General features: G+C 40.3%; 1 long non-coding RNA gene across 1 annotated transcript; it reads left to right on the forward strand.

Moving 5' to 3' along the window:
• Positions 1-254: 254 nt before the first annotated feature.
• On the forward strand, positions 255-15,649 carry LOC116220833. Its single transcript, XR_004163911.2, has 3 exons — positions 255-663; positions 14,006-14,193; positions 15,493-15,649. It is a non-coding gene; the product is annotated as an uncharacterized LOC116220833 (long non-coding RNA).
• Positions 15,650-16,996: the final 1,347 nt, after the last annotated feature.

Here is a 16,996-nt window from a genome sequence, read left to right on the forward strand (position 1 = left end):
GGCATGAACAAAATATGCTTATTTCATAATGATTCCCAGGCCTGGCCTGGCTTGGCTTCCACTATTTTGATCTGGAAATACATTTCACATCCAGAATACATTTTCTGAAGTACTCTAAGCGGACAGGCACAACTTGCATTTACTGCAAGTGGGATTCCATTTACAAATTTCAAACGAAATTTATAAATGAATATTGGTATTTGTTTGCACAATAGGAGGAATTCTGTGGTGTGCAGTCAGGCTCATCTAGCCCTTCAGAGAAAGGGGCCAGGTGGGGAAAGAGGATGGTTAGTTTACATGTAAGACCCTGCGTCTGTGTGAAGCAGAACTAACATCAACTTTGCATATGGCTATCATACTTTGCATATCAACTACCAAATGCCTCTCCAGGAAAAGATTTCACAGCAATAAAGTTCAAAGTTCAATTGAGTGAGTCACTTGGCACTGACTTGCTTCGTTGCTTCCATTGTGAGCTAGCAAGGTTCTGTTTCTCGTGCTTAGCTAGTAAACCTATTTAGTTGTGCTCAGTTCTTAACTGACAAGAAATCTCAAGTATGCTCTTGCGCTGTTCCCGAAAGAAATGAGTTCAGTGCATCTGACCCATCTGACTACACAATAGGGTTGACCTCTGCCCAGAGGTCGGAGAGCCATCAGAGGAAAGAGGTGAGAGTATAAGAGAAAAAAACAAAGGAGTTACAGGAGGTGATTAGAGGAGAGGTGTGATTATTTATGTAATGACTTTCATGACTATGTTTCATAGTAAAAAGGTCAGTTTAAATCACACAATGAACAAATTCATCTTTGGAGTTCCAATTCCACCTACATAGGAATATGTTAGAAACTGAATCACTGCTAACCATGGAATGTGTGTCAATCCATTCCACCTTCTGATTCCTTAAGCATGCTGTTGAAGATGAACAAATCTGACATGATAACTCGTAACTGAGCAAGATATTTAGGGCAAAGCTCTGACATTAATAAGTTATAAAGGGATAATTACACATTTCCCTATTGATTTCACTTACTTGAAGTTTCCTAGAACTATTTTTTTTTTGTTTGATCAAAGAGTTACAGAATCAAATCTACATACATGATTGCAAAGAATTATTCATGACCAAAAATATAAATGTCTACATGTTAAAGAAAGAATAATTTTTTAAAGAAAATAATAATTTGGTGCAGTGTGTAATCCTTTGAGCAGGGAGTCATGTAGGTGTATTCGTCATCTCTGATGAAAAAGAGGATATTCCAGATACATTCTGAATTATTGTTTTTTATTCTTATGGTACCATTTATTTCTTATGAAAACATTTTTCTGGCATCATCTAAATAATAGTGCGGACTAAAGCTTGATTGCAGTAAATCATTTTAAATATAGAATGACTTTTTGATCCTTTTAAAATAACAAAATATGTATTTCATCAATGAACAACAATGAACTGTATTTGCAATGAGAGCACAAATGTTGTGTTTAAGCTACATTTACAGCTTCTGTGGTCCTTGTGCATCTTACCTTGATACACAAAGCATCATCAAACACTGCACCATTCCAGCAGATCTAAAGTTTGAGTACTCTTTTCAAATATATCACTTGTGACTTCAGGAAGCTTCAGGAAATGACAAAGAGCTGCATTAACAAGAATATCTTGGCTACAGTGAACAGGCATACAGTATGCTATAAGCCATAACTACAGTTAATAATTTAACCTTAAGGAGGTCAAATGCAAATAGCAACCCATAAACTTTGTTAGGTTGTGTCTGAGAGATGTTCCAATGCAGAAACTCAAATATTCTATAAAGTTTTCAGAGTTGTTTAGAATGCTTTTTTAAAAAGTGGATTAAGAAAAAGAGATGAAGCAGGATTAAACCCATGTCTGCAAAAGTCCTGGTCTTTATCAACGGTCATCATGAAAGGGTAGTAATATCCCTACTGGTAGATCATTATATTGCTGCATTAGAAATACGTTTTCTATACTTCACCATGGAAACCTATGTGATGAGACTGTGATGTTACAAATGCTGGTCATATAGTTGGCTTTCCAACAGAGAAAATCTCTCCAACTGTCAATCAGCTAGTTCAAGGTTCATGTGCCAATCATTTTCAGATATTCTCTAATGTTACAATGATTTAGTGGCCTGCCACTGTCTGACCTGTTAGTACAGTTTAAACAATTAACAGTCAAGTTTTTTATTTTCAGCTGTTAGTTTAGCTGTTTGCAAGTTCCATGAACGTGTGCATTTTCCAAGATAAAGAGGAAACAACTGGGGTTGTACTTGTTTGGCTGTCGAGTTTTAAAACTATTGACTTTCGCTAAAATCACCGACATTATAAGGTCATCATAACCATCACCATTCCTTTCAGCAGTAAGTGAGCTCGGTAGAATTCCACCGTCGATGATTGGCTTGTTAAGTGCCAGTGACTGATTTAAAACGTCCCTTGAGCGCCTAATATTCCCATAGTCTAATGTCATTTGTTCCCGAGAGCGGAAGGCAATCACTCTAACGCCATGGCAGGCAGCAGGCAGCAGGCAGCAGGCACCAGGCAGCAGGCAGGGCACCAGAGTGGGAGACCAGCTGGAAGTTTCTGCATGGATGCAGAGCAGCAGAGGTACAGCTCAGAGCTTTGAACCTTTTGGAGACCATCGTGTTTCGCTCACAGGAGGAAGCCCCGCTACACTCTCCTAGAGCCAATCACTTGAGAAAGGTGTTGGGTTCAAGGTGGTTGTTCCAGCTTTCAGTCAAAAAAAAAAGAAACATCTTGTGAGCTGGTGGCAGCAGAGAATATGTTAACTCTTTTTGTTTGGAAGACAACCTGGCAGTAGTGGTAGCAGTTCACGGCGGAATTGCATTCAAAGTCTGGCAGCTCATTGAGTGCATCTGTTCAGGTACATAATGTCTTCTGCCATCATAGCATTGCACTAGGCATGCCAGAACACTTTGCTTATCTTATCAATCAGATGACATACTGATGTGCCCTGCATCCTCATTACCAGAACAGGAATTAACACAAAAATAAACAACAATTAAGGTCTAAAATAAGGAATTGTGGAAACATTTATAGTGGAAAGTGTAACATAAGAGACATTACCTCATCACGTGTCAGCATCATCTAACAAAGCATCCTTAATTAACAGTTTTCCACTAAAATTCTATTTGAGATTCCAACTAGCACTGAAATGAAAGATGCACTACGAGACTGAAATGTGGCTGAGCTTTTCAGCGTAAATTAATTTCTGCATCATGTGCCTGCATCAGCATGATTGATGGGTCTCCAAATGGATCACTACTGATGTTGGACCTCCCTACCCTGGCTATTTTGTTGCATAGTATGGGAGAAAGGGGGGAAAAGTGATGTCAAGCATTTCCAAAATGGGCGCCCATTCAAGGGTGCCGTTATGTTTAACACTGTTCAAATGATTTCACTCTCAGCACCCGATTGCCATCTCACTCCATCTGTGGAAATGTCCTCTATTAGATACAGGGCATTTTGTGCATGGGGTGCACACAAAGTTTAATCAAAGCTTGACTCTTCATTCAGTTGGAAACCAGCTGTTGTGCCACACACCGGCCCACCAAGAGTGGAGAAGTGATTGAACATTAACCTAGACCGCCTTCAAGGTTAATAGACAAACACCACACAATCCAGAGCCTGCTAATCTAATCTCATAATGATAAGGAATATGATGCTTCGGAGTAAAAACAAGAATCGGGAGCCACTACCCATGTCTCTCTCTCTCATGTGGATGCAGAATAACAGTATGTATTAATTATGCAGTCTGAGATCTCTCATCTGCAGCGAGGCAGAAGGAGCTGCTAAATTAATTAAGGGAAAGGAAGGAAGACGGTCAGATAACAAAACAGGTTAGGTAGGGAGAATGGAAATTCTGAAACGCTGTAACGTTTTCCTTTTTTTATTGCGTCTTTGTTGATTGAGTTGTGTATGTCGTCATATGGTCCCCTTGAAACGTGCTGATGGGTGTCTGCGTGGGGTAATCATCTACTATATGTAATTTACCAGCTATTATTTATTACAATTATAGAATGGGAACAAATAGGCATTTATACAATAGCAAGTTCAAATCAGACTGGTTGGGAAGTGTTCTAACCACATTATTTATTTGTCTAGTAAGTCTGAACCTATTTTATTCTGCTTGACTATATGTCTAACAAGGTATTTTTGTTTAATTGCTAACATTGTTAATTAATGTCAAATTATAGAGCTTTCTTTAATTTGCATTGGCACTGGTATAAGCAATATAATGGAACTGTCAAGGTCATATACCCTTTATTAATCTATTTATTAATATTAAAGGTGGCAAGCATATGTCTTTACCACATTAATCAAGTCTTAATCAAGTCAATAGTCAAGCAAATCTTCATTCTGCAATACCTTCCATAATTTGAAATGAACTCAAAGCAATATCCACATATAGGGACACCTCCATTTGCTGATTGTGTTCACAGAGCAAAAGGCACAAAGTGTAAATAGATTAAAGTGGAATATAATTACTTGGCGGCAGTGTTCTTAAATTGTGTTCCGGGTGAATCAGCATGTTTAATACCTTATATACAAGCAAACTGAGCTCTATGCCAACAGAGGACATGGATGACCTGAGGCGATGCATAGCTTATTTTATACCAGAGGAGAAGGAGGTGTTTATGCACAACATCAACAGCATCACTAGCACGTCTACTACCTCCCGAAGGATCTATGTCACCCTCACACATTTCTTTGTGTTTTTGTTACATTAACAGAAAGAAGCACAGAGAGTGCACACCAACAGAACAGTTTTTCTGCTAAAATTGTCTCTACTACTATTTTCTCTACGATTTGTACTAAGCCCAGTTTGTGCCAGTTTGTGTTTGTGTCAGAAACTCAGACTCTGCATTCTTAATGTGTCTTTTGAAATATCACTGTTGTACTGTATTGGAATAAATTGCAATGTCAAATGTAACAAATGTCCTGTCCGAGCACCTGAATGCAGGTATGTTAATCATAGTTCTTACTCTTGACACCATACACTTCAATCTACATTCTAATTTAGTAGTTATATGGCATTTGAAGTGATGTGCCCAACAGACAGTGTTTGTTTTCAATCAGTCCCCCATCAAAGGACACATTGCCTCGGAAAGCTGCTTGAAATGTGTCACTGAATGTCACCCTTTACAGAGTGAAATGAATTAGTCATCCCATGTTTGATTCGTCAGTTTTCAAAAGCTGTTTTTACGCCCAGTGTATTCACCGTGCCACAGGCACTGGAGCCATGCAGTCAGTGATTTCCCAGATGTTAGAGACATCATTAGTAAAAAGTGGTTAGAATTTACCTCCCATAAAAGTCCTTTCGAGTTACTCATCCACAGACCTGTGTAGTGAGATTTATAATGTAAGCAAAACAGCTCAGATGATAGATCTTCCTCAAAAGCCAGTGCAGGTAAAAATGAATATATATATGGAATATATAAGGAGTTAAAAGGAGCCAGTAGGGTATATTTCAGAGCAACTCTACACTTGTGGTCCACTCAGATAATCTAGAGCCAACAAGAAACCGTATCAATGGTATTTCTCTAAATTGGACAGCTATGAGGTGAGGACCACAAGGTCAGATAGCTACCACTAGCTACTTTACCTTGTGGGAGCCATTTTCCACACCTGAGGCTATTACAGAAACATCCCAACAGTAATATTCTATCTTATATTTCTAGTAGGCTCTGTGTTTAGATAAAAGCTATTACAGAAGGACAGATCCTAAATTTAAAATCCTATCTCAACTCTAGATAGGAAAATGGTATTACAGAAGCATCCTAACTTGCCAAAATATCCCAAATATCCCAAAATAATTTGAAGGCGATCCAGATGCTGTCCTAACTTATGTATTCTCATTAAATAACCACCACTGCCCTATGTTAGCCCCCTAGCTATCCACCACTGGGAGAATGGTGTTAACGTTTAATTTACTTTTAACCAAAAATGACCGTAGGCTGTTACGACCTGGCTCGTGAGCCGCAACATAAATTGGATCAAATAGTAAATGCCAAGTGTGCACCAGCATCAAACGCATGGTGAGAATGCAAGCCCCCTTTCTCAGGTGTAGACAATCAAGCTAATTATGCCCATTCACCACCCAAATGCTGTTGCACTGATACGGCAAAGCCAGTGGGGGTGAAGAGGGGCATAACATAGGCATAGGAGATTGGGCGTGGCATCAAGAAATGACCCAGACTAAAGGTAGAGCTGGATATATGTACATGTGCTAGGTGGATGACAATAGGGGAAGGAGTAGGAATAGAGAAGGACCCTGGAGAGAGATTCAATTGTATTTCCCATACAATTAACATGCTGTCACACAACCAAGGGTGCATGCTGGCCATGCAATGGGAGAAATGGTAAAAAAAGAATCACCCCACAATGACTCATCGTCACAATGACCCATTTACAAAGCACTAAAACATAGTATTTATTTAAAAAAATCATGATAACAATGATATTTTGATATGAAACCACAAGTATGAGTCCTTTCAAAGGAGGCATCAATCCGTGAGCCTGTGGACGTGAGAGTAGAGCAGCGAGTAGCAGAGCTCACGAAGCAGGGTGTGAGGAAGTGAGGTGAAGCAGCGAGTAGCAGAGCTCACGAAGCAGGGTGTGAGGAAGTGAGGTGAAGCAGCATCTTGCTCAAACCAGCCCACCTTCCCCCTCCAGATTCTGTTACTTCCCCTCTGCGAAGGTTCTCAGAAATATGAAGGCTAAGGCCAGGGACCACACTCGGTACTCCGAAATTGATCAGGTGAGCCTGAAGGATAGGATGCCTCTTCCTCTTGAAGCAAAAAGGCTCAGGTATTCCAACCCCTTTGCCACAGAGGTCAACTGGAAAACCGAAAGCATGGCGAAAGCCCACAAAGTGCCTGGCCTGTAGATCCAGTTGCTATTTAACGAATGTGCGTAAAACAGCTGCCGCACAACCTTTTTAAATGCCCAGAGTGTCATTAGTATCCTGACAGCAAAACAACCAATTACAGCAGCTTACCGTTTAGAGAGTGTCCCTCCGGCTGATCGAATCTAGCACAACCTTCTCAGTTGCTCATGAACACACCATATTTTCTAGTACTAGAATGTGTATGTGACGTTAGTTGCTAGGTAACAGACACAATCAATCAACTATTGAGTAGGATTGACTTGTTTAGGGTTTCCTAACTTGAAAATGTTCTAAGATAAAATAGGATTTGCTTCTGTAATATGGATTTGTTCAAAACCACAACTTAAGGACAGGATAGGATGATTTCTGTAATACAGCCCCTAATTCCTTCCTGGCATTCTGTTCTATTCCTTTGAAAGCATTATGACAGGTTAAAGGACTTCTCAATAGGTTAAGGCTTCACTTTGTAGCCTCTCTGGCTACATGGCAGCGAGGGAGAACTCACTGTGCAACAGTTGCCTTAACTCCTGAGGGGGAGCTTTATTCCAGGTGAGAGCTGGTGAAATGACTGGAGCCTACTCTATTTAAATACACACCTCTATTTATTATAATTACCAGTGTCCCTGAGGCACAGTGGCCACAACACTGGTGTTTTAATGAGGAGAGATTCATCTAGTGCAGGAAACCACACTCCTCTAAAATCAATAAGGTCATGAATGGCACACTGTTATTTTCAGTTGAGGAATTGCATTGCCATGGTAACCTAAACGTAGAAATATGAGAGCGCTCAACCTGGCTGAGATCGCACTGTACTGTATGTACCCCTGCAGAGCTGTGGCCTCAAACAAAAACTCAAACCCTATCTAATGCAGAGGCATATTGGGGGAGTTCAACCAAACCAATTGTTGTAAAGTCAATGTTTTGAATAATTCCCCCGCAGCTGAACTCAAATGTTGTTGATACACAGCTAAAGTGTACATTCCTTCTCATGCCCACTAATGAACACATAAACTACGTAAGTGGCCAGAGATTCTTATGCCTGCAGAGGGCCAGGCCGTAACACTTACCCTAGGCAAGGATGAAAGTGGGAATTCTAAAGATCACTGTCAATCGTAACTTATTAGCAGAACACCTCTGTCATTTCATATTAATAATGCCAGATCCCCAAGGCATCGCTAAGTTCCGTAGGAGGTGAACAAGACCATTTCAGGCTATGAAGTTCCCTGCAAATGACAGGGAAGAGAAATGTATGGCAACAGCAGATATGCTGAGGCAGTCATCTCAAGCCAACTAGAGCAGACTCCCAAAGGGAACTAAGTCTGACAGTAAGTTAGCCAGGGGCCTCAGAAGTTATACCAATCCAATGAACTAACTATAGCCTCTTTCATATACGAAACCCATTCATGCAGGGGTCTCAAACCCAAATTACAGGGGGGCCGAAGAGCGCCCAGTCTGGTCAATGGGGGGCCAGATTTTTTTGATCTGTTGGCTTGCCTATCACAATACTGTAGATACCACTTTTGAGTGTATCTGTTGTATCGAGTATCTGTTGTCTTTGTCTTCTCTTCGCAGCAAGAGATCGCAGTCAAGACTCTCATGGTACCTTGGAGGTGGAATGACCTACTTAGTGCTCTCCGTTCCAGCAACAGCCCTGATACATTCAAAAAGCATTTTTAAACTCACCATTTTAAACAGCATTTGTCTAATTGGTTTATTTGCTTTAGGCATATTTTATTAATATAATCATAGTTTTGGTTTTTGTTTTTGTATTATTATTTTACTGTTTTATTTTAATATCATACTTATTTTATGAATGTAATTGCATTATGCTTAATCTTCTCGTTGTTTTTACTCTTTCCTTATCTAATGTTTTATAAGTCGCTTTGGACAAAAGCTAAATACCTTAACTACAACTATAAATATATCTTGCTTTCAGCTTAAGTTTCTAAATTGTATTCTCTTCTGTTAACAAGGAAAATTACTCAGGCTTGTTTACCGAAAGTGCTCAGACCAGAGGCACAAACTGCTTCTACCAAAGAATGCATAGCAACTGAAAGTAGACAAGTAATTGATGAAGCCATTAAATAGTACTGTCAAGACTATTTGAGACACCTCAATACAATTAAAATGGCTATGACTTCTTGGCTTTAGTGGTACAACATTTCTGTCAAAACTTACTTTTCTATATAACGGAAACTCCCTACTACTGTGCACCTATATATCTGTCATAGCACCTGTTCATGTAGATACAGGGCCAATAACACAAGCATCCTAGACGGCCCTCCTCACCCAGCGCCTTATATTAAAAAAAAAACATCCACTTTGTTCTGAAGAAATCAGACCTGTGACAGGATGATGGATTGAAGAGGGACCCCTCTCAGCCCAGACCTTAACATTCACCTACCTATTTTCCTCACAGATGTCTGCCAGAATCTCATCAGTTGGTTTGGGTGTTATAGAGGATGGTCCAGCATAGAAGATAGTAGCATATCTTCCCAAAATGTAGGTATGTAAGTTCTGGCTATAGCTTCACACCTTTTGTACATTTCTATTACATATGTTCCATAAAGTTATAGCTTTAATCCAAAATGTCTCACAGGACTGAATGACAGACCATAGAAATGCAACAGACAACACTTAATCCAAACAGGAACTTCACATTGGCCTGTTTTAAATCTAGGCTACAGATTGTACCATCACAGTAAAAAAATGCATCAATCCAACCCACTGTGTCAATGTAAAAAAGTGAAATGCACAGCATATTCTGCCAAGGTGACTGGACAGCACCCCACAATGGCTGTGGAAACAGCCATATTTTACTGATTTACCAGACTATAATCCCAGCAAAAATGTATCTGGAGAGCAACAGACAGGCATAACTGAGATCGTGTCATAGCAGTGCAATTATATTGTGTTTTATTAAACATAAATCCCTAAAAGTGCTTGCAAGTTCTGATATGTTATATGATGGGCAATACATAATTGTGTACCCAAACACATTAAGTAATATGATGGAAAATGAATCATGTCTATGCTGAGACTGTAAAATTGAAATGTTCCTATACGATGACGTTTACTGATCTGTAAGAAAATGGTTATCTCAACAGTTACATAAAAAAAATATGCATTAAGGATGTACTTAGCTAAACACCAATTATTGTAGCTCCACAGAGACACAGATACACAAACACAGGCTTTTTTATCATGAAAAACACTAACACACTGTACTCCTTTTGTACAACCTGCCACAGTCTCCCAGGAAAACCCAGGCAAGGTGCAGAGTTGTGTTTAGAATTTCCATGAGAAGTGGAGGGGGGGTGGGGGGGGGGGGGGGGACTATTTGCATGATAATGTCAGGCTAATTTGTTTTGGGGGAATCTCATGCAATTTGTCTCTTAACAGGCAAGGTCAAAGTTGGCCAAATTATCCCTCAGGGCCTCAAATGGAAACGCATAATTACAGCAATAGTGAACTATATGAAATTACATTAATCTCTAACTAAAAGCTGTCCTCTGTTCTTGAAAGGCTGAGATATTGATGAAAACATAATTGTTCATCTCAGTAATCAATTTAACGTCTATGTGGATGCAATGCAGTCTTGCTTTAAAATATATTTACAGTACATATCGGGTTAAAAAAGAAGCAACATTTAAAGGCAGTTGAGTGGCATGTAGTTGTTTAATCAGTGATCTGAAGGTTGAAAAACTATGGTCTGTTTCCACTGCCATTGTGGGGTGCTGTCCAGTCACCTTGGCAGAATATGCTGTGCATTTCACATTTTTACATTGACACAGTGGGTTGGATTGATGCATGTTTTTACTGTGATGGTACAATCTGTAGCCTAGATTTAAAACAGGCCAATGTGAAGTTCCTGTTTGGATTAAGTGTTGTCTGTTGCATTTCTATGGTCTGTCATTTAGTCCTGAAAAACTACCCTACCAGGAAAAGCCCTCTTTGTGATCAAATATCACCCAACATAAGACACACAAAACATACTAATGTGAGCATAAATGGAAATGCTTTCGGATGTTTTTTTAAGGAACTCAGAAGATAACAGCAGGAGCAATGACATCTAAATGGAAGTGTAAATGTCACTATTGCCTTTATGCACAAATGAGATGCCCCCTGCCTGGTTTTTAACCACCACTAAAGGGCAATGTGCAAACCTAGCAGGTGACCAGATTCAGCATCCTTTAAAGATATGTCACAAGAGCCTGCAACGCTGGACCCTCAGTGCTTTTAGTAGTAGTAGTATTATTATTAAAGCATATTATGTTTATATTATTTTAATATATGTTTTGTCTTCTCTCCTTTTTGGAAATAGTAAGTAGACAAGGGTTATTTGAAATCATCTTTAGTTAATTGTTGTACTGAGAACTCTTTTTCTACACTTTTTCATATTTAATTGAAAAGAACTACTGTAGAGGTACTGTACGGTAATGTAGACCTACATTGATTAATGGTGCACTGCCACTTTTTAATGAATCTGATGGTTTAGGTTATGTTGGTTCATGTTGGGATGTACTAACTTGAACATGATACTGAAAAGTTCATAATTTTGTCTCAACCCCAACTGAGTTGTTCAAGTGTTTGGGATTGACTTTTAAGGCTAGCCTTTAAACTGGTATGCCACTATGACTGAGGAAATGCTAATGGTGTCTTGAACAGGGGTGCAGTGGATTACGCTAGAAGAGTGGATAACCTTTCCTACAGGCCTCCAAGCATTGAGCACTGTGTTTTGTCAGATTTGGACATTGAAATGTTTAGACTTCGCATTCATATTTTTGTGTTTAAATATTCCCACTACACCATTGGTCTCACACAGTTCTCACTGAATTAACTTCTGCCCTGTAGATTAGGCCTGTAGAATTAACCTATAATATCTTTAATGTTACGGTACGTGTTATCATGCATAATAAACCGTGTTCGATTTCAGCAGTGGCCTTCCTAACTCTGCGGTGCGCCGCTGTTGAATGCATATAGGGAACATACTGGACACTGAAGTACTGAATCTCATGACTTTTCCAGGATGTCCATGACCGTGGGAACCCTGTTGATCCACAGTGATTCTGGACCGTACATGCTACTGTGTCTGTGACAGCACGGGCTTTTCTGGTGAGCAGAGGATCAAGGGCAGACGAAGAGAGGGGAGAGGCAGAAGGTGCAGAACCAGCAAAAGCATGTGCTCTGCCTCACTAGATTTATTCAAGCATCTAAATCCCCACCACAACCCCCACCCCATTTAATAGTTGCAGAGCAATTAGAAAACCCTGTGGAAAATAAGTTTATATGGGAGAAAACACTTGAAGTGTTCAATTTGAAAACCCTGTGGAAAATAAGTTTATATGGGAGAAAACACTTGAAGTGTTCAATTTGAAAACCCTGTGGAAAATAAGTTTATATGGGAGAAAACACTTGAAGTGTTCAATTTGAAAACCCTGTGGAAAATAGGTTTATACGGGAGTATAACACTTGAAGTGTTCAATTTGAAAACCCTGTGGAAAATAGGTTTATACGGGAGAAAACACTTGAAGTGTGTGCTCCACGCACTCCCTGCAAACATTACAATTAATCTTGATTACAATGAACTTACAATGAATGGCATGAGTCTCGTCTTTGTTTCAGAATGTGGCCCTATTATAACATGCATTTCTCTAAAATGAGGACAAGGGCGTCGCCTTGACCTACCTACAGCTTTGTGTCCTGGAGTGAGGTTGTGTGCGTAATACCCTAGGATAGTGGTTGGGACCATGCATCTGGTGCCCACATCAATCTGGCTCTGTCTTGGGACACCCAGGGATACCCAGTGCTGCCACAGCAGCTTATTCAAATCTTCCATCATCTGCAGGGGGATTTAGCAACACAGTCCCCCAGCTGCAAATGAGGCTCCCAGCAGCGCTCACTGGTTTGGCCCTATCTTAAATGAATTGCCTCTGGTTGCTGACAAAAGTGTCTGGGAAAATATCTCAACAGTGCATCACCCCTCTACTGAGTCATGTAATGGAGTTGGCGATAACTTAAGTTCAAAGGCAAGACTGCGTGTAACACAGAACCCCTGCACTAATCCCTGCTAGTGTGTTAGGGTTGGCTTGATTATAACCTATTGTATTCTTTGTGTCCCCACACATTCAAGGATTTCTTGTCCCTGCATTTTTAGTCTATAAGCATGTTGGAAATCTGACGTGTCAGCCAAAACATGATGATCTAATTTAGAAATATTCTTGGTTAAAACTATGTGATTACACTTGCAATTTAGCACGTTGCACGTGACAATGTTTAAGAAAAGGTCTGATACAGCAGCCAAATCTCTTCACACTGACATTTTAGAATGAACTGCCAAGCCACTTCTTTCAAATGTATGACCGCCTTTAGCTACAAATGTGCCTAAAATACATACTCAGCATATTTGATGTTTCATACATATCAGATATACTATCTGGTCCGAAACATCACATTTTGTTAAGACAAGAATGAATTGTCACACTCCGAACCAGTACCTCTGCTCCCTAGCCTGTTCTCCCAATCTCCCTCCTGCTTGTGTGTATGCTGTGTGCCTGTTTCTTGTCTGTGCAGGATTGTGTTCCCCCCAGATTCCCTTTCCTTGGTCATACCATGATTGACCAATCCACTGTGCTCATCAGCAGCTAGCTCCTTGATTCACCCGAAGTCAACCCAAGTCAACCCAAGTTCATTCTTCTTCATTTCTTCTTTCTTCAATGTTTTTTGTGACCAGTACATGCCATGCCTTTTGTTTGGTCCGTGTCGTGAGCATCACCTTTTATTTTGCCCAGTCTTTTTGTACCTATACGTATCTCTTTTGGATTTCAAGGACTGTGTTTGGCCAAGGTCTGGTTGTTGATGCACCCCCCTTTTCTTAGTCTGTGGTGTACTTTGTGAACATTTTGGACTTCTGTTTTAGCTAAAATCACTTATCTCTGCTTTTGGATCAAAGCCTCACCTCAGGCCTCACTGCTCCATGTCATTAGTTCTGAATTATTATACTACAAATTCTTAATAACCATGGTAAGCATGGAATGAATTTGATTGACATATTTATTGATTTGAAGTTCAAAATTCTTTGATTTCTTTCACAGGAAAGACGTATAATAACTTAGTACGAAGGAAAGGAGTCTAATAACTTGGTACGAAGGAAAGGAGTCGAATAACTTGGTACGAAGGAAAGGAGTCTAATAACTTGGTACGAAGGAAAGGAGTCTAATAACTTGGTACGAAGGAAAGGAGTCTAATAACTTGGTACGAAGGAAAGGAGTCGAATAACTTGGTAAGCAAGGTAAATATGTTTATAAGTGATTTTACATGAAATTGTGAGGCATTTCATACAATTCCACATTAACAAAACTTGCATTACAGATCATTACAGATACATTGCTGAAATTTCCATTTTGAGTTAAGGCCAAATATGGAGAGAAGGAAACGAACAATAAATAAGAAATGAAGAATCAAGAATTATAACTCAGTATTTGTGAGAATGTGAAAAGAACCACCCAAATGGGATATCACATGGAGCTAATAAATGAGCTATCAAGTTTACTGACATGTTAGACCTGAGGTACGACCCTTTAACAACTCAACACATTTCACAAGGGCTGGCTCCATCCTCAAGTTACAATAATGGGTTTGAAGACCAATCATGCTGCTGTGGCATGGATACACTTTGTGTGGATTTAAATGACTGCTCTCGTGACAGACAGCCCTCAGACACTGGGTGGAGGAGGCTGACTGCACTGGAGAGCTGGGGGAAGTACTGGGTTAAAGATACCCTGCTGCCAGTAGACAGCCCCTTGAACCTTGAGTGTGATCAAACTCAGACGGATGAGAGCACTGCTCCTGATCCGTGTTCAGTGCAGAAGAATGACACTCCAGAGCTAGCAGTAAAGCTCAGCTCACATTACAGGACAGATAGTCCTTTTTAAGCATATGTGTGGGTTTTAGATGTGCCCACGAGACATTGTGGAAAAAGTATCTGCTATGCGGATAAGACAGAAAGCTTGCATTGTCTTAGCCATGCGATTCGGCATCGCCAAGCACCATGGCACAAAGCTTCTTCATACTAAGTAGGATGTGAGGACTAAGATGGTGGTTTTTTGTCAAGGGGGAGATAATCCTTCCTGCCTTAAGACCCTTCTTTGCTTAGAGTTCATCCACAGAATGCATTACTGGTCCCTGCTATCAGGATCTAACCTTCAGATCACTGATTAAACAACTACATGCCACTCAACCGCCTTTCATCTCAGCTTCACTCCCACACCAAGACACACAGACACACACACATGTATCGCCCCCATCCACCAACCCACCCACACACACACACACACACACACTCACACACACACACACTCACACTCACACTCACACACACAAACACACACACACACACGTCAGCCTATTGGGACTGTAGGTGAATAGTTTAGTGTGTTTCCAGCTTGCTGTGAATATTGTGTGCTGTGCCTTTTTGATTGCTGTGCTCGTAAAATGTATTTATGTTCACTGTTCACTGTGTGTAATTCACTTCCTATAATGTGCACCGTGTGAATCACATAGAACACTATTCCCCACACAGACTTCCCATTGGGGCTCACAGATTACTCCATTGCTTTAACCTGGACAAATTACCTGGACAATCACCACCTAACCTATCAACGGGATTGAGGGGCAAAGAGGAGGGGTATAAGAAGAGGAAGCTGTAGAATTACTGGGTGCCCGGTGGGGACCGCGAAACGGTGACGGACGGACGGACGGACAAACGAACGAACGAACGAACGAACCGAATTGGGCTGCAACTAGAAGAGGCAGACGTTGCAGAGATTCGCGATCGCTGGATATTAAATGCCCACACTTCCTGGGCCAAAGGGAAGTAAGATTGCCTCCAAAGTTGACGCTCCATTGTGTTGGCTACGTGGCCTGCTTTGTCTTGATTCCTTGCTCTGCTATCCGAGGTTTGCTGGTTGCCGATTAGAGATAAACTACACTGACGTTCCATTGGAACCGTGAGAAGCCAACAACGCGAAAAGACTCAACGTTCAAAATACCCAGCATAAAGGGAAGTTGTTTTGCTATCCTGATACTGTGTCCTTGTGTTGTGTTGTGTTGTGTATTGGCCGGGAAGAGTCTTGATAACTTGTTTTTGCTGTCGTGTATGTGGATGCCGGTTCGGGGAGTGACGTCACTGGGAATCACCGGGGAATTCCATCGTCGTGAAGGGGCGTTGCCCACGACATCACACCAAGTTCTCTACGCTGGACAGATCGCAGCCCCGATTGACTACAAATGGTCCACTGTTGACTGACGGCTTGTGACTGGACTATTATTTGGAGATTGCATGGATTTAAAACTACTTTTAACACTTAAATTATCATCGACTTTTTAATACAAATAAAACTATTTTTATACATATCTCTTTTGTGGTTCTTCTGTGTCCTGGGCATTCGCACATTTAAGGAGGAGCCATACAGCTGACACACACACACACACACACACACACACACACACACACACACACACACACACACACACACACACACACACACACACAAATTCACTAGGTGCAATAATAGAAAATCTCTTCACCCTTCTTTGTGAGTCTAACATACAGTACAGTTGTCATGTCACAAGTGTTCTGGAATAAATACACTGAGCACTGAAATGATGGTGGTGTAAGGTTCCAATATTTGACTTTCAGTTCTGAATACAGTAGATTTATCTCTAACTTATCTCTAACAATCTCTTGCTCTAAAAGCAATCTAGTCAAGACACAATTAAATATAAATGTGCTAGATAAGCATTCCACGGGCCATAGCATTTATCATTTGTATTTAGAAAAATGTATGGTGTCAATTCTGTGCAAGACTGCACACAATCCAGTCTTCTAATCTGGTAGTTCTGATATATATTCTAGCATATGAGGAAAGATTAATTATAGTCATTCTCCCTTAAAGTCATCATGTTTTAATGTGAAACAATCATAAATAAATGTAACAGCTGCCAGCATCAGAGAGAAGCTATCAGTTTATCAAGTCTCTCTATGAACATAATCTGATTCATATTCCAGTGAAGGCATCATGATA

Source organism: Clupea harengus, chromosome 6 (genome assembly GCF_900700415.2).
Source record: "Clupea harengus chromosome 6, Ch_v2.0.2, whole genome shotgun sequence".
Taxonomy (NCBI): domain Eukaryota; kingdom Metazoa; phylum Chordata; class Actinopteri; order Clupeiformes; family Clupeidae; genus Clupea; species Clupea harengus.